We start from the raw sequence: 17,342 nt of genomic DNA, 5'->3' as shown, positions 1-17,342 counted from the left end.
GTTCATTAAATAAACAGCTGATCTGATGATTAACGTGGCCGAGCGGTTCTAGGCGCTACAGTCTGGAATCGCGCGACCACTACGGTCGCAGGTTCGAATCCTGCCTCGGGCATGGATGTGTGTGATGTCCTTAGGTTAGTTAGGTTTAAGTAGTTCTAAGTTCTAGGGGACTGATGACCTCAGAAGTTAAGTCCCATAGTGCTCAGAGCCACTTGAACCATTTTGATGATTAACCGGAAGTGTGGGAGTGCCGAATACTAGTCTCCATCCAGTAAGCAAGTTCAAATGGTGCATCGAGCCAGACTTTGGACTGCTGACGGCAGAACACCACTACCACCACCACCAACAACAACAACAACATTAATGTTTTTCTGGTCCTATTTTTCCGATACAACCCTGTTACTGGGAAGAGGACATCGTTTCAAAGCATATTCCTCGTTCATGAAACAGTCGTTGATATTCTCAACCAGTAGCTTTCCCAATTTCTTTGCATGTGTAAATACCCGTGACATGACAGTGCAGAATGTGAAATGCACTCAGAAAATTGTTTCCATCTTTCTAAGTTACACAAGTCAGTACAGTACAATCCACCCCTTCACCTCTTAGTGAGCGACGTGTGCTTCAGATATCTTTTTTATCTCGGAAATCGTTGCCAACTGAGCATTTCTTTAAGTGATGATTACCTTTCGAGATAGTTCTCACGAACACCCCCTAACACGTGCTCGTCTGTAATTAAAATACCGCACGAGAATAGCTCTATCCATACGGAGACAGGCAACCACAGAGTAATTACAATACTCTCGAAGATTAGCTGTACAAGCAAACCGTAAATCAAGTTTCCTCGTCTAATTATCACATACGCGGTGTTGTGTGTCGCTTTACTTGTGCTACGGGCCGCGAAAGCTAGGCTCAACCGTTCATAAAATGACACCTTTCGCTGCAGTAGGTGCCTCTTAGTTAGCTATAACACTGAGTGACTGCAGAACAGGAAAGGTTCATTTCTCGCCGTCTACAGGGCGCTTTATACTACGGCCTTAAAATTTGTTCCTGCCAGCTTTACGTCCCGTGTCTTTCCAGAGTAGAGAAACGGTGTTCCTGCTAACTAACTGCAATTATGCTGTGCAGTATAATGAGTACTATATATCAGCATCCGCGTAGTTCTGTTGCAGCCATGGGAGCTTCGAACTTCTCGAGTTTCCAGTAAAAATACAAGACATTATAGAAGGCAATATGCTGCGTTCACTTGAGACGAAGCTCGCACACTTCACCCCGGTGTACGCCGAAATGAACCTCTGAGATAAATCACAGTTGCTGTATGTACCTGAATTTCGTTTTTGCATTTTGGGACTGAAGGAAAGAAGTACCGACTAGCGGAAGATTGTCACCTGTTCGGGTGATGTGTACGGCCAGAACAGTTTGTACCGGAGTGTATGTAGAGGCAGAGAGAAGTTTTTGAATTTCGAGCCGACATGCCGTTGCAATCTGTTAAGGGATTAAGAACTAGTGTGCTTACTAGGTTTAGCCTCAAATAGTTTTTGCACAAGCCGGACAGCCGCTGTTGACAGCAATGCACTTAAGGTTGATAAGCTCTGTGGCAATAGCATAGGAACTTCAAATATGCGGTCAATCACAGCATGAAAAAATTACATTTTTTGCCTAAACGCGTGACAGTAAGAAGCATGGAGGTGTTACCCGTCGTAGATTTCCTATGGATGTCAAAATTTCCTGCTATCGAAGCCGGACTGCAGGTCGCTTACTTTTCTTTCCTGCTAACGTGCGTCCAGCAGCCGGCCTCCACGATGCTGAACAGTTCAACGCATCGCCGCTGTTGCAGTGGCCCATGGCGCCGCCAATAAATGATAGTAAAATTTCAACAGTTTACCTTTCTTCGTTTGTCCCTTTACACAGTAATGCCGTTATTTTTATATGCCTGTTTGCTTAACACTTGGTCCATGGTTTATTGTCTTTTGCTAATCATTTTATGAGGTTTTATAAGGTTTAACATGTACTTGCGCTTCGATTGTCGCACCATTTATTACAGTTTGTATGTACATTAGCGCTCGCGCTTTGTATATAGGCGTGATCTATACCCTTCGTGTCATCAGTTTGGTGGTTGACCTTTCTCGCACATACTACGTAAGATGTAATTGTTTGTCACTCACCGCTCGATCATATACGAGGGCAGTTCAATAAGTAATGCAACACATTTTTTTTCTCGGCCAATTTTGGTTGAAAAAACCGGAAATTTCTTGTGTAATATTTTCAAACATTCCCGCGTCGTCTCGAATAGTTTCATTGATTTCCGACAGGTGGCAGCGCTGGACGGAGCTGTTAAAATGGCGTCTGTAACGGATGTGCGTTGCAAACAACGGGCAGTGATCGAGTTTCTTTTGGCGCAAAACCAGGGCATCTCAGATATTCATAGGCGCTTGCAGAATGTCTACGGTGATCTGGCAGTGGACAAAAGCATGGTGAGTCGTTGGGCAAAGCGTGTGTCATCATCGCCGCAAGGTCAAGCAAGACTGTCTGATCTCCCGCGTGCGGGCCGGCCGTGCACATCTGTGACTCCTGCAATGGCGGAGCGTGCGAACACACTCGTTCGAGATGATCGACGGATCACCATCAAACAACTCAGTGCTCAACTTGACATCTCTGTTGGTAGTGCTGTCACAATTGTTCACCAGTTGGGATATTCAAAGGTTTGTTCCCGCTGGGTCCCTCGTTGTCTAACCGAACACCATAAAGAGCAAAGGAGAACCATCTGTGCGGAATTGCTTGCTCGTCATGTGGCTGAGGGTGACAATTTCTTGTCAAAGATTGTTACAGGCGATGAAACATGGGTTCATCACTTCGAACCTCAAACAAAACGGCAATCAATGGAGTGGCGCCACACCCACTCCCCTACCAAGAACAAGTTTAAAGCCATACCCTCAGCCGGTAAAGTCATGGTTACAGTCTTCTGGGACGCTGAAGGGGTTATTCTGTTCGATGTCCTTCCCCATGGTCAAACGATCAACTCTGAAGTGTATTGTGCTACTCTTCAGAAATTGAAGAAACGACTTCAGCGTGTTCGTAGGCACAAAAATCAGAACTAACTTCTCCTTCTTCATGACAACGCAAGACCTCACACAAGTCTTCGCACCCGAGAGGAGCTCACAAAACTTCAGTGAACTGTTCTTCCTCATGCACCCTACAGCCCCGATCTCGCACCGTCGGATTTCCATATGTTTGGCTCAATGAAGGACGCAATCCGTGGGACGCACTACGCGAATGATGAAGTTATTGATGCAGTACGACGTTGGCTCCGACATCGACCAGTGGAATGGTACCGTGCAGGCATACAGGCCCTCATTTCAAGGTGGCGTAAGGCCGTAGCATTGAATGGAGATTATGTTGAAAAATAGTGTTGTGTAGCTAAAAGATTGGGGAATAACCTGGTGTATTTCAATGCTGAATAAAACAACCCCTGTTTCAGAAAAAAAATGTGTTGCATTACTTATTGAACTGCCCTCGTATTTTTAGAGATGTCGATCTGTTTTTGACTCTGTATGAAAGTTATGTTGTAGTTCTTAAGCTTAACTATTTTACATCTGTTTTAACAAACCTGTTTTACCTCTGCTATTCATTCTTTGTCCATTTGATTTTAACATACTTGTTTTATACGTACTTCTTTCCGAATTCTTATTTTGATGCTGGTTCATCAATGATTTGAGCCTATTTTAAGAAAACGGTAAAGTGAACCAATAAAGGTTTTCTTGTGCAGCTGACGACTGCCTTTTTCTGTTTGTTTACAAATATTCTGCAGCAGCTGAACTACAGCTATGAACAAAGTCTTCAATTTCTCCTTTTGTCAGAATTATGTAGTTTTACAACACGCTCAATGGAGATAGGTGGAAGTGGCAAATTATTTTCAAGACTTGTTTCGAAAGAAGAGTGCAGTCGGAAATTGTTTTTCAGATTTTACAGAATAACATCAGGCATGAAACACAGTTTTTTCACGCCACCCTTATTACACGTCTTAAACTGATCATGTGTAAAATGAATCTAATAAATAAAAATATATATTAAAATGTAATATGATACCGAGTTTAATGTTGTTACATAACTGTATTACGAATAAAGTAAACTTGAAAATACCGTAGTATTAAGGGAAAACACTAAGAAAAGAAAAGAAAAAAAAAACTTGAACCGAATAACTAATCTTGTGAAGCCCAGCACGCTACCTATTACAACTGCCATCGACAACGTGTTCAGGCGGAAAATGAACCTGACAGAAATAAATGCACGTTATGACCACTAACTCATTTGGATCTCTACGAGCAAGTTGCAACATTTTACGCATCTTCTTTGGAGCACTCAGAACAATTTTACATGAGTCTTTATAGATGCGTTTGTACAATGTTTGTTTCCGAAACATAAGTCCCGAAACAAGATATCACTTTGAATGAGCTTTGAGACGGCAGGAGCAGCGTGCTAGATGATGACGTCAAAGGCATCACATGACCCAAATGAAGCGTTTTAGCGGGCCTTCAAATTATTTGGATATTATTACCTTCTTTTACAAATAATGAATTTCATGAAGCAAAGAAAGCATGTTATTATCATAAAATGACAGAATTAGCTATTTAAGACGATTTCCAGAATACATTCAACTATCCAAGTGTTGTGAACGTCGGCGAATACATTTCACCGGAGCCGTTTTCCGCAGAACGACTTACACAAGGGCGCCCCAAAGGTTTAACGTCAACAACCGAACCTGTTTTCTGAAATTTAGCAGTTACTTTCATTACGGCCGACTTATTCGCTGCATAATGTTGACCAAACTTTGCACAGAGTTTACGATCCGTCTGCGCATAACATAAGATTTACTAAATCTTCCCCATGACGATACGCTGTACCGTCGTCAACCGCTCCATTACTAACCACAAAGAAAACAGATGAAATCGTGAGATGTTTAGGGCTGCCAATTTACTAACACAAGTATGACGTAGGTTTCAAAAGTTGCGCGTTCTTCACGGGACACCCTTTATATGACAGGATCTCTGGTAGGAGATCTTCTGAACTCGTTCAAGGCCCATCATACTTTTTATCAAATAAAGTATCTGAAAATAATTATTAAGATAGAGGTTTATTTATTATGACCTTCCTTCCTCAGAGTGGATGGTATGAGGTCATCCTCTGCGACGGTTGTCGGTGAATTCAGAACAGCCCTACCGCCAGACATCCTGCGTATCGATTATGTTAAATTGGTTTACAATTCTGTTATCTTCACGGATGCAAATAAAGGATTTTCACATTTTAAGACGTTTGCGATAGCGGTGCTAACGCCTATAGAAAATCCTCGCCCTAAGAAGGGACAGGATAGTGCGAGATGCAACATGAAATGTTTCCTCCCTCCGCTTTCTCTATTGTAGTAAAAGTTTTCAGAGAGCCGATTCAGTTGTATTAATTAAATGAAACGGCATGTATGTAACTCATCTAGACAGCAATCGCCTCGAGACGACGACATTTCATTTGACGGCGATTCTGATATCACACCGAGTTCGTGCTTTGAAAGGGAAGTACGTGTGTTCGGCACAAGATACGCAGTATGACAATATTAAAGCTTTTTTTTCTACCATCATCGCTGTAAAATAGTATAGTGGCGCCTGTGTCTATTGAAGATCGACAACGTCATCGAGTGGAGACTAATTACCGAATATTTCTCATCATAGCTCGCATGAAAATTACAGCAGGATACTTTACATGGTAGGTGGTATATCTCAGGGCCACTTTGTATTTTGTGGTCATTTCGTCTCTCAACAATTCGTCAGCGTGGCAGATTGCTAAGCGAAGGGGCTCGGGTTTTACTGCCGGCCGGGTGGAGATTTTTCTCCGCTCGGGGTTCAAAAAAATGGTTCAAATGGCTCTGAGCACTATGGGACTTAACATCTGTGGTCATCAGTCCCCTAGAACTTAGAACTACTTAAACCTAACTAACCTAAGGACATCACAAACATCTATGCCAGAGGCAGGATTCGCACCTGCGACCGTAGCGGTCACGTGGTTCCAGACTGAAGCGCCCAGATCCGCAAGGCCACACCGGTCCGCTCGGGGACTGGGTGTTGTGTTTTCCTCACGTTCGTATTGTCATAATTGTCATTACACTATTCATGTGTCTGAATGGGCAGTGCAAAAGCCAATTAAGTAAAAAAAAATTGTTGTAGCAGCCATTGAACATTCTGAAAAGCAGTGAAATAATATACATACATGTCAAAGACCGAGGAAAGGAAATCATTCTATAAATTATAAGACTCGAGTAAATTACATAGTCAAGTTTAATATTAGCAAATGGGAGTGGAGAAATATATACACGACAGTCTGCAGAGCTGGAGACGGGAGACCAGGCAGAAATGAGCCAGCGCTCATAAAACTGTAGAATTACCATAACAGTTTTAGCATACGAATATCGCTTGTTCTTGATCGTCCGAAAGTTCTGACTTGAACTAAATGTCGTTGGTATTTTTAATACGATGTTTGCGTTTTACGGTGTCGACTCAGGCTAGATTTATACTTACTTAATTAAGGGAAAAAATGGCTCTAAGCACTATGGGACTTAACATCTGAGGTCATCAGTCCCCTAGACTCAGAACTACTTAAAAAGAACTAAGCTCAGGACATCACACACATCCATGCCCGAGGCAAGATTCGAACCTGCGACCGTAGCAGCTGCGCGGTTCCGGACTGAAGCGCCTAGAACCGCTCGGGCATAGCGGCCGGCAATTAAGGAAAGGTGGTGCGCATAGGCACTAGAGGTTGGCTCTCTTCTTAATATTAATAAGAGAAAATGTATATTTTCTAAAGAAACATTTCAAACAGCAGTGGAGGAAAAAAAATTGCAGTGGTGCGCAAAGACTACGTACAGGAAATATCGAGTGTGGTGTAGGTACGGAAGAGATAAAAAAAAAGTCTAGCGGAGGGTAAGAACAGGTGGATGAGTCCTTGAGACCAGTCAAAGGGGGAAAAAGAAAAAGTTGGAGGAGTGGGAATTACTGGAAAACTGGTTAAATATTCTAATAAGGCAGAACTAGGAACCTGCCGATTACGGCAGGGTTATTAGCAGTGCCTTCGAGCGCCTCTGGCGAACTGTGTGTATTTACTTGCTGCTGCAAGTGGTCGTAGAGCTTAGGTACTCGCGTTAGCCCCTGACTATAATGATTGCACGGAGTGCGCACTATTCTCGTCTCGCGAATATTTATTTCCGCGACTGCGTGTCTGATTGCGGCAGGCTCGCTAATCACCCCTGTGTCACCAGCCTACCACTCGCTGCCTCGCGGCTTTGCGCTCTCGAGGAAATTTCAAGCCTCCGTTCGGCCGGCCTTTTGTCAGACACTCACTGCGAGCTAACAGAGTGCCAGTGACTGGCCAGCAGGTATAGTCGTCGTCGCTGGTAGGTTAGAGGCTTGTTGCTGTCAAAATAACGTCGGATCGTAGATTCCCTGTTGCTGGCTGATTTAAAGGAAGCCACCGGTGGGAGTCTAACGTAACGTAGCGTCGACAACCTCCGTTGGGGAAAGATGGGGAAGGAAATTAAAGTAACAATCCCGGAACTTAGTTTAAGCGATTTAGTAAAACAAGGGAAAACTTAAATCAGATTGGCTGATGGGAATTTTAACCGTCGTCCTCACAAACACGAGTCCACTATCTTAACTACAACATGACTTCGCTCGGTACTAGTACGTTAACGCTGTATTCTGCCGGAGGTGACAACTAGCACATCTCATTCACCGTTTGAAGCTTTGAAATACACTTTAAAAAAATGACACGCCACGAAGGAATTATCCGAATGGGACGGAAATCGTTTGATGTTGATGTACGTGTACAGCCAAACAAATGATTACAATTTCACAAAAATTGGAGGATTTATTCAAAAGAAAGGGCTCCACAAATCGAGCAAGTCAATGATGCGTTGGTCCACCACAGGCGCTCGTGTAACCAGTTACTCGGCTTGGAACTTATAGGGTTGTTGGATGTTCTCGTGAGGGATATTGTGCCAAATTCTGTCCAATCGGCGCGTTAGATCGTCAAAATCCCGAGTGGGTTGGAGGGCCCTGTCCATAGTGCCCCAAACGTTCTCAACTGGAGAGAGATCTGGTGACTTTACCATGAACGACAACGAAACAGGGAGTAGAATATGGCCGACGTACCACTGTTCTACAAGAGTGGCACGGATGACAACCAAAGGGTCCTGCCACGAAAAGAGATTGCACCCCAGATCATCACATCTAATTGTACAGCCGCACGGTGGGCGTCACTCAGATTGGTATCCAACCACTGTCTGGGGCGTCTCCAGAGACATATTCGGTGGACATCGGAACTCAGTTCGAAATGAGATTCATCACTGAATACAATTTTATTCCAGTCAGTGAGGTTCCAGATCGAAAAACGTATCTGGAGACGGCCTGGACTGCGGTGGGATAACATTTCTTTTCATAGGAGGTGTAGCATCCTCATCACCACTGTAGTCTTGTACCTCAAGAAGCAAAGATGTCACAGGTGGCCGGTATCCTCTTTCTACAACACAACTGTACGCATGGATTAACAGCGTTCTTTATTTGCATAAACAGGAAGCTACTTATCTTCAATAGAGTCCATGTGTTGTGGTACAAGCTCTTTTGTAATAGTCCTCTTGCAGACGATATCGGTACTCTAGCTGTTACACTAATCTGGCTCTGCTATGTACTGTCATAAGCTGAGCCCTCTCTGTGAATGAAAAACAGACACCAAAATAGAATAGTCAGTGAGTTAGTGCCTGAGTAACTGAGGCCCTCCAGTCAGCGGCGGCGGCCTAAATACCTGCGGTCGAGAGGACGTTGGCGGCCTGTTGCTTGCGGGTGTGTCTCTGGCCTCTCTCGTGATAGGCGCACTTAATCCAGCTCCTACTGTTAATCTACGCGCTGCATCTTTGCCGACCGGTGTACTGGTGGCAGCTTACGCCAGCACAGGACGACCACTTTGGTTGTTATTCGCAGTACCCTTACATTCCAGCAAGACTATGCCCTTCCGCATGTGGCAGGAATTTCTGCCGCTTGTCTTCGGGCTTGCTAAACCCCACCTTGGCCTGCAAGGTCGTCGGATCTCTCCCCAATTGAGAAAGTTTGGAGCATTATGGGCAGAGCCCTCCAACCAGCTCGAAATTTCGACGATCTAACGCACCAGTCAGGCAGACTTTGGTGCGATTTCACTCAGGAGGACATACAGCAACTGTATCAATCAGTGCGAAACCAAATAACTGATTGCATAAGGGCCAGATGGGGATCGATGGGTTATTGATTTGCCCGATTTCTGAATCTCTTTTTCTTGAATAAACCATCCAATATTTCTGAAATTGTAATCATCCGTTTGTTGGTAAATGTACATCACCTCTACCCTATTTCTGTCCCACTCTGATAACTCCTGCGTTGCCTCCCACACTGCTCAGTATTTACAGCAGAGCTCTTCGCCCTGTATACAGTACATCCGGCGACGCAGGCTTTTCAGTTGTGTCATTTGCTCCAACACTCTGTGTTCTTCGAGGCCTCTGTGTACTGCACACCGTCAATCCCTTAGTGCAACGGGTCCAGGAAAGCTCTCACCACGTCTGTCTGACGGGAAACGAGGCTGCTGACACTGCTGCCAAGGCTGCTGTCCTAGTGCCTCGACCCGCTTGTCCTTCCATTGCCTCCAATGATCTCTGTGTTACCGTCTGTCAGCAGGTGATGTCACTGTGGCATTCCCACTGGTCTTCCCGTAATGGAAACAAGCTCCGGGACTGCAAGCTGTGCATTAGCCTACCTCCTCTCGGTCCTCTCGCCGGGAGATTTTAGCTAGGTTGCGTATTGGGCACTATCGTTTTAGCCATTGCCATTTGTTGAGTGATGATTCCACACCACTTTGTGCCCATTGTCATCAACCTTTGAAGGGTCACGCCCTTTTTTTAACCGCGTACGTTGTAATTTATATCGAGCGGTTCTAGGCGCGCAGCTGCTACGGACGCAGGTTCGAATCCTGCCTCGGTCATGGATGTTCAAAAATGGTTCAAATGGCTCTGAGCACTATGGGACTCAACTGCTGAGGTCATAAGTCCCCTATAACTTAGAACTACTTAAACCTAACTAACCTAAGGACAACACACACATCCATGCCCGAGGCAGGATTCGAACCTGCGACCGTAGCGGTCGCGCGGTTCCAGACTGTAGCGCCAGAACCGCTCGGCCACCACCGGCCGGCGGTCATGGATGTGTGTGATGTCCTTAGGTTATTTAGGTTTAAGTAGTTCTAAGTCTAGGGGACTGATGACCTCAGATGTCAAGTCCCATAGTGCTTAGAGCCATTAGAACCATTTGTAATTTATGTTCGCCGTCTGAGTTACCGGCCGCGTTTTACTTTTTATCCATCGTAGAAATATGGCGAAAGACATTTAATTTTTAGTTTTAGGGTCTCAGATCTCTCTATGGTGTATTTTATGGACCTTTTCCTAAGAGAGAGTCTCTGTCTTTAGCTGTCTTTCCTTTCGTAGATTGGCCTTAACGTGTAGTCGCTTTTAACTTATGTTTCGTCTTCGAATTCTACGGTTCTGACATGGACGCGTATGTCCTTATTTGTTTTTGCTCCCTAAAACGAAACAAAGAAATATCAATATACCACAGTGCTCTCATTTATTGTGGGTCACAAACCGTTGAGCAATACTGCAAGAAGGGACACGCAACTGGTTTGTAAACGTTCCCCTCTGTAGTCTCACTGCGTTATCCGAGTATCTTGCTATTGAACTGAAGTCCGGCATCTGACTTTCGTGTGACTGAGAGCATATACCTACAAATTGTTGGACCCAAGCGTCTGTATAATTTGATAAGTTGATTGATTCTAGTGATGACTCAGTGATGTTGCAGTCTTAGGGTATTAATTTTCAGCTTTTTTTTTATTTCTGTTCTTTTTTTTAAGTAAAAGAGAACAGTTTTACATTTCTGTATTTTAAACCAAGTTACCAACGTCTTCATCACTACATACAGATAACTGAATCATCTGTAATAGCTGTGACGTTCGTATTGGCGCTGTCTGTGAAGCCTAAGGTCATTAATACTCAACATGAAGAAGACTACAAACTTGGCTGAGACACTCCTGAAGTTATTTCTACATCCGTCGATGATTTGGCATCCAAGATAACATCCTGCGCCCTGCCTATCAAGAAATCTTCAATTAAGTCACAAATTCTTTTCATAAGTAAAGGATTACACATCCATCTGATTACCCTGATCCATGACTTCCAGAACTTTTTATTTATTTGTTTGCACTTCCACTTCTGTAAGAACAAATTAAGGAGCCAATCTGCAGGGTCATGTAGAAATGTTAATAATAATGAAAATAAAATTTACACGAATTCTCTGCGATCCATAAGCTACTAGCTCTGTAGATTGTATTGAGATGCGTTTTCGCTGGAGGCCGTAGTTTTCGAATTATTCAAGGAGAACACAAAAACGTGACCTTCAGATGCATAGCTATGAGACCGTGGGCTCTAGCGAAAACGTATCCAGTACAGAATTTAACTACACTAAATTGCCCACAAAAAGGCCCTGTTCACTTTTCCTGTGAGACTAATAGTTTGGTGTCTGAAGGCCCTGGATATAAAAAACAGCAGTGGTCCCAGCACTGACCCTTGAGGCACCCCTACTTAACGATGCTTCAACCGTATGTCACACCACAGCCATTTTCATTACTGTAGATGCCACAGGCTTCAGATTACTAACATACACGCGCTCTGGCTCTTTGATACTGCTCATTCAGTGTGGCATGCATGCGGAATCGGACGAGTTATAATCGGATAAAAGTTCCGGTCTCAGTGCTACACGGCTAGCTAACAGCGAGAGGGGGAGAGTTGTGAGGTGAGACTTGTGTGCGGCCCGGCTGCTTAGCCAGCTGCCTACTGTGCGAGCAGCACGAGAGACGGGCGCAGCCGAGCTAGGTAGGTACGGCGGCGGACAGCTATTGCTTGCTCGCGTGTTCGCAGTTGTAATTCAGCCGTCTGCCGCTGACAAGCTGCCCGGCGGGATTTCGCGCCTGCGTCGTTTCTAGTTAAGTCCCTCACCAGAAACCAGACACTAAATTATTCCCCGTACTAACAGCGGTCGGGGTTCACGCCTGTCCCTCGCCCAAGGCAACACCTTATCGTGCAAAGAATCAGTTCGTTTGAAAACACCGTCTCGATTCTGAACTCCTCAAAAAGGAACTGTGCCCCGCCTGGATGTCTGCGAACTCGTGGATGTGTGTGGGCTGACATCCGATGGAAGGAGGGAATGAAGGAAAAGCATTGCGAAACTGAAAAAAAGTAGCTGTACAGTGGAATAAATCCCTAACAATAACCAAAATAAACACACTCTGTTTGAAAGCGCACGTTTGTAAAATTAGTCTGCTGCTGGATAGCACTGAATGCCGTGTTGCTTTACCCCGTACATTGTAACTGAATCCTCTCTGAAGTCGTGTCTAGAAGGTGGTAGAGACATTACTGGCTCTGAGCACTATGGGACTCAACATCTGAGGTCATGAGTCCCCTAGAACTATTTAAACCTAACTAACCTAAGGACACCACACACATCCACGCCCGAGGCAGGATTCGAAAATTCGAAAATCCAGACTGTAGCGCCAAGAACCGCTCGGCTACCCCGGCCGGCGAGACATTACTGCTCTAATGTTTTTTATTCCAGTGTTTGATCACAATATCAATTCTTTTGACGATGACCGGTTTCAGTCCATAATGACCATCCTCAGATCTTTTCTACGCCATAATGGCATCGTCTGCTGACTAGATTTATTTGTTTTGACGATGCCTTTATGGCTCAAAAATGGTTCAAATGGCTCTGAGCACTATGGGACTTAACTTCTAAGATCATCAGTCCCCTAGAACTTAGAACTACTTAAACCTAACTAACGTAAGGACATGACACACATCCATGCCCGAGGCAGGATTCGAACCTGCGACCGTAGCGGTAGCGCGGTTCCAAACTGTAGCTCCTAGAACCGCTCGGCCACTCCGGCGGGCGCCTTTATGGCCTTATCACTTTAGGACATGGTTTAGAAAAGATCTGAGGTTGGTCATTACGGACTGAAACCGGTCATCGTCAGAAGAATTGATATTGTGATCAAATACTGGAATACAAAAACTTTGACAGTATTGGATCATTGTTCGTATATGCGACTGTGTCGCAGCTGGTGATTACTGCTCTAGCTTGTACGTCTCATCGGTGGTGGTCTTCCTCAGCCCATGCAATGGGTGAGGGGGGGGGGGGGCGTTCAGGGGGGTTCCTCCCACAACACACTGTAGGTTCTATGTGATGCCAAGAATGTTTAATCGGGCCCAAGTCAGCATGTCAGCAGGTACCAGGCGGTTGATTTCCGCCTCCTGGATGAACATGTCCGTCGGCGGGCGTCGTGCGATCGTGCATTACCGGCCTGAAAGACCAACCCGTAGCCAAAATACTCAAGTAATGAAACAAGTCCAGAGATAATTGACCGTAGCAGCAGCGCGGTTCCGGACTGATGCGCCTAGAACCGCCCGGTCACAGCGGCCGGCGCCCTTTTTATTGCTCATGGAACCACATGTTGTACCACCATACAGCGAGACCTTCATACAGAGGTGGTGGTAAACATCGCTGTACGCACTAGTACCTCTAGTACCCAGTAGCACGACCTCTTGCATTGATGCATGCATGTATTAGTCGTGGCATACTAACCACAAGTTCATCAAGGCACTGTTAGTCCAGATTTTCCCAGTCTCCCCAACGGCTATTCGGCGTTGATCCCTCAGAGTGGTTGATGGGTCACGTCGTCCATAAACAGCCCTTTCCAATTTATCCCAGGCATGTTAGATGGGTTTCATGCCTGGAGAACATGCTGGCCACTCTAGTCGAGCGATGTCGTTATCCTGAAGGAAGTCATTCACAAGATGTGCACGATGGGGGCGCGAATTGTCGCCCATGAAGACGAATGCCTCGGCAATGTGCCGCCGATATGATTGCACTTTTGGTCGGAGGATGGCAATTCACGTATCGTACAGCCGTTACGGCGCCGTCCATGACCACCAGCGGCGTACGTCGGCCCCACATAATGCCACCCCTAAACAGCAGGGAACCTCCACCTTGCTGCACTCACTGGACAGGGTGTCTAAGGCGTTCAGCCTGACCGGGTTGCCTCCAAACATGTCTCCGACGATTGTCTGGTTGAAGGCATATGCCACACTTACTCACATCCTAACTGATACCCGAGTAAAGGAAACTTGAAGAGAACAGCAGCTGGAAACGCTGTCTTACAAAATGAAGAGACAGGGCATTAAAAGATAGAAATTGCTATAAAAACTGTTTGAACCTAATGAACCTGAAGCAAGAAGGATAAGAAATTTTTTGAAAGCAACAATAAGGAAAAATGTGGATAGGCTTACTTCTGCGTCATCATTAGCGTTCTGCAGAAAGTCAGATTTTCACATGGTAAGTCTCCATGCTCTCCTGTCTTCTGTCATCCACTAACGTACGCATAATTTACGCTTCTTGTCACAAACTATTCCATCCAAAGCATCTTTCAACAAACCACTCCCGTCCCCGCCTATGCTCCATCCTTCTTTCTTTCTCCTGTAGCTTGCAGCAGTCAGACGAAGAGGAAGGAAATTTCCCTCGTATTTACGGCTTGAAACGATGCACCCAACCAAAAAGAAATCAAGAACTGGCTCAGTACCTTTGATGGAAAAGCTGGGTTCACGACGATTGTACCACAGGAAACATATTATTTTTCTTGTGCATAAACTGTTACTCTGACAAAGATAATGAATGGCCCCCTAATTAACACTGATACTTCTATGTAGACCGTGTTATGCTAACAGGTGGAAGCACGTCAAAACAATCATTAGTGTCAGTAATATTATTTTGTTTTACCATGTGAGCTATAATTTTCTTTACTGCAAACCAAACATATTTTGCAAAGTGTAGTAGTATGTTTTGTGTACTCAAAAATCAAATGGCTCTGAGCAATATGGGACTTAATACCTGAGGTCATCAGTCCCCTAGAGCTTAGAACTAGCTAACCTAAGGACATCACACACATCCATGCCCGAGGCAGGATTCGAACCTGCGGTTCCAGACTGAAGTGCCTAGAACTGCTCGGCCACACCGGCCGCCTTAGTGTATTCATATTGTGTTCTATGTTCTGCGCAAACATGCCCGACAGGGACGTAAACCTGCCCCATGCCGTGGCACGTTTGTGCACTCGACTTAAGGCTGTATAAGATTATTTTGCACTCTTAAATGTGATATGAAGCATACATACTAAGTTATACTTTAAAAACCATGTTATAAGACTAAACGATTTTAAACACGACAAATCTACCCCAAAAAATTTTTAAAAGTTCCGAGAAGAAAACCGCGTAAATGTGGCCCCATTTTCCGTACGTCACTACGCGTCGCGCTAGATTACAGTACTTTCCTGTCACCCCTCCTAGCCTTCCCATCTTAGTGATTTGCCCGCATCTCGTGGTCGTGCGGTAGCGTTCTCGCTCCCCACGCCCGGGTTCCCGGGTTCGATTCCCGGCGGGGTCAGGGATTTTCTCTGCCTCGTGATGGCTGGGTGTTGTGTGCTGTCCTTAGGTTAGTTAGGTTTAAGTAGTTCTAAGTTCTAGGGGACTGATGACCATAGATGTTAAGTCCCATAGTGCTCAGAGCCATTTTTTTTCTTAGTGATTTGTCTAAGGCCGCCACTCGCAGTACGAGTAACGACCACAGCGCAGCCAGCTCCCTGGTCACTCTGAACGGTGCTGGGCTACTCCGTCCCTGATAAAATCGAAAGTTAGCAGGCGCACTCGCCTATGCGATATAACGGTATTTGTTTGCTGCGCAGAGTTGAACAACCTCCCGCTTTCGCGAGATACGCACGCCGCATCTAACACGGAGCAGTCATTAAACCGAAAAGGAAGAAAAGGACCCGGAGAAGCCGTCAGTACCACCCGACGGGCGATTCTCGCCAGCCGCAGCCGGCGGGGCCCGGAGAGCGAGGAAGGAGCCGGCGCATGCGCGATGTCGATTTGCATCAGAAAATTACGAAACGCAGCGTAGCGTAAATGAAGCTTGTAAGAGCCGGGGACCGCTCCGCCAGATGCGCAGATTGGTCGGCGTCGGCTTGATTGCGCCCGCCCGGGGTTTCTTGTGTGTCCGTCCGCCTGCCTTGTCAGGCTGCGAAACAAGCGCCGCGCGGGCCGAACAACTTCCTCCGACGGCCTGCAGAGAGCTGCAGAACCCGGTGCCAGGCAGCGGGCGCGGTGCTGGCTGGCTGGCGCTCCACGTCGCTGCAGATGCACGCGGCCAAAGAACACACCGAGCGGAAAGCTGAGAAGCGATACGAGCCAGGGGTCGCCAGTAAATTTAAGAAGGGAAGATTTGACACCACAAAAATATGGTATGAACAACAGGGGCCAGTCGGACTGTTATGGAAATATATACCAACAGCCGTTTTTTTATTATTATTATTACTTAGCCTACTAGTTTCAACAACATTCCATCAGAACTACTGACAGCCTTGGGAGAGCCAGGCCTAACAAAACTCTACCATCTAGTGAGCAAGATGTATGAGACAGGCGAAATACCCTCAGACCTCAAGAAGAATGTAATAATTCCAATTCCAAAGAAAGCAGGTGTTGACAGATGTGAAAATTACCGAACTATTAGTTTAATAAGCCACGGCTGCAAAATACTAACACGAATTCTTTACAGAGGAATGGAAAAACTGGTAGAAGCCGACCTCGGGGAAGATCAGTTTGGATTCCGTAGAAATGTTGGAACACGTGAAGCAATACTGACCCTACGACTTATCTTAGAAAATAGATTAAGGAAAGGCAAACCTACGTTTCTAGCATTTGTAGACTTAGGGAAAGCTTTTGACTAGATTGCTGGAATACTCTCTTTCAAATTGTGAAGGTGGCAGGGGTAAAATACAAGGAGCGAAAGGCTATTTAAAATTTGTACAGAAACCAGATGGCAGTTATAAGAGTCGAGGGGCACGAAAGGGAAGCAATGGTTGGGAAGGCAGTGAGACAGGGCTGTAGCCTATCCTCGATGTTATTCAATCTGTATACTGAGCAAGCAGTAAATGAAACAAAAGAAAAATTCGGAGTAGGTGTTAAAAGCCACGGAAAAAAAAACTTTGAGGTTCGCCGATGACATTGTAATTCTGTCAGAGACAGCAAAGGACCTAGAAGAGCAGCTGAACGGAATGGACAGTGTCTTGAAAGGAGGATATAAGATGAACACCAACAAAACCAAAACGAGGATAATGGAATGTAGTCGAATTAAGTC

The sequence above is a fragment of the Schistocerca nitens genome, chromosome 9 (genome assembly GCF_023898315.1).
Source record: "Schistocerca nitens isolate TAMUIC-IGC-003100 chromosome 9, iqSchNite1.1, whole genome shotgun sequence".
Classification (NCBI taxonomy): domain Eukaryota; kingdom Metazoa; phylum Arthropoda; class Insecta; order Orthoptera; family Acrididae; genus Schistocerca; species Schistocerca nitens.
Note: the sequence above shows the minus strand (reverse complement) of the source record.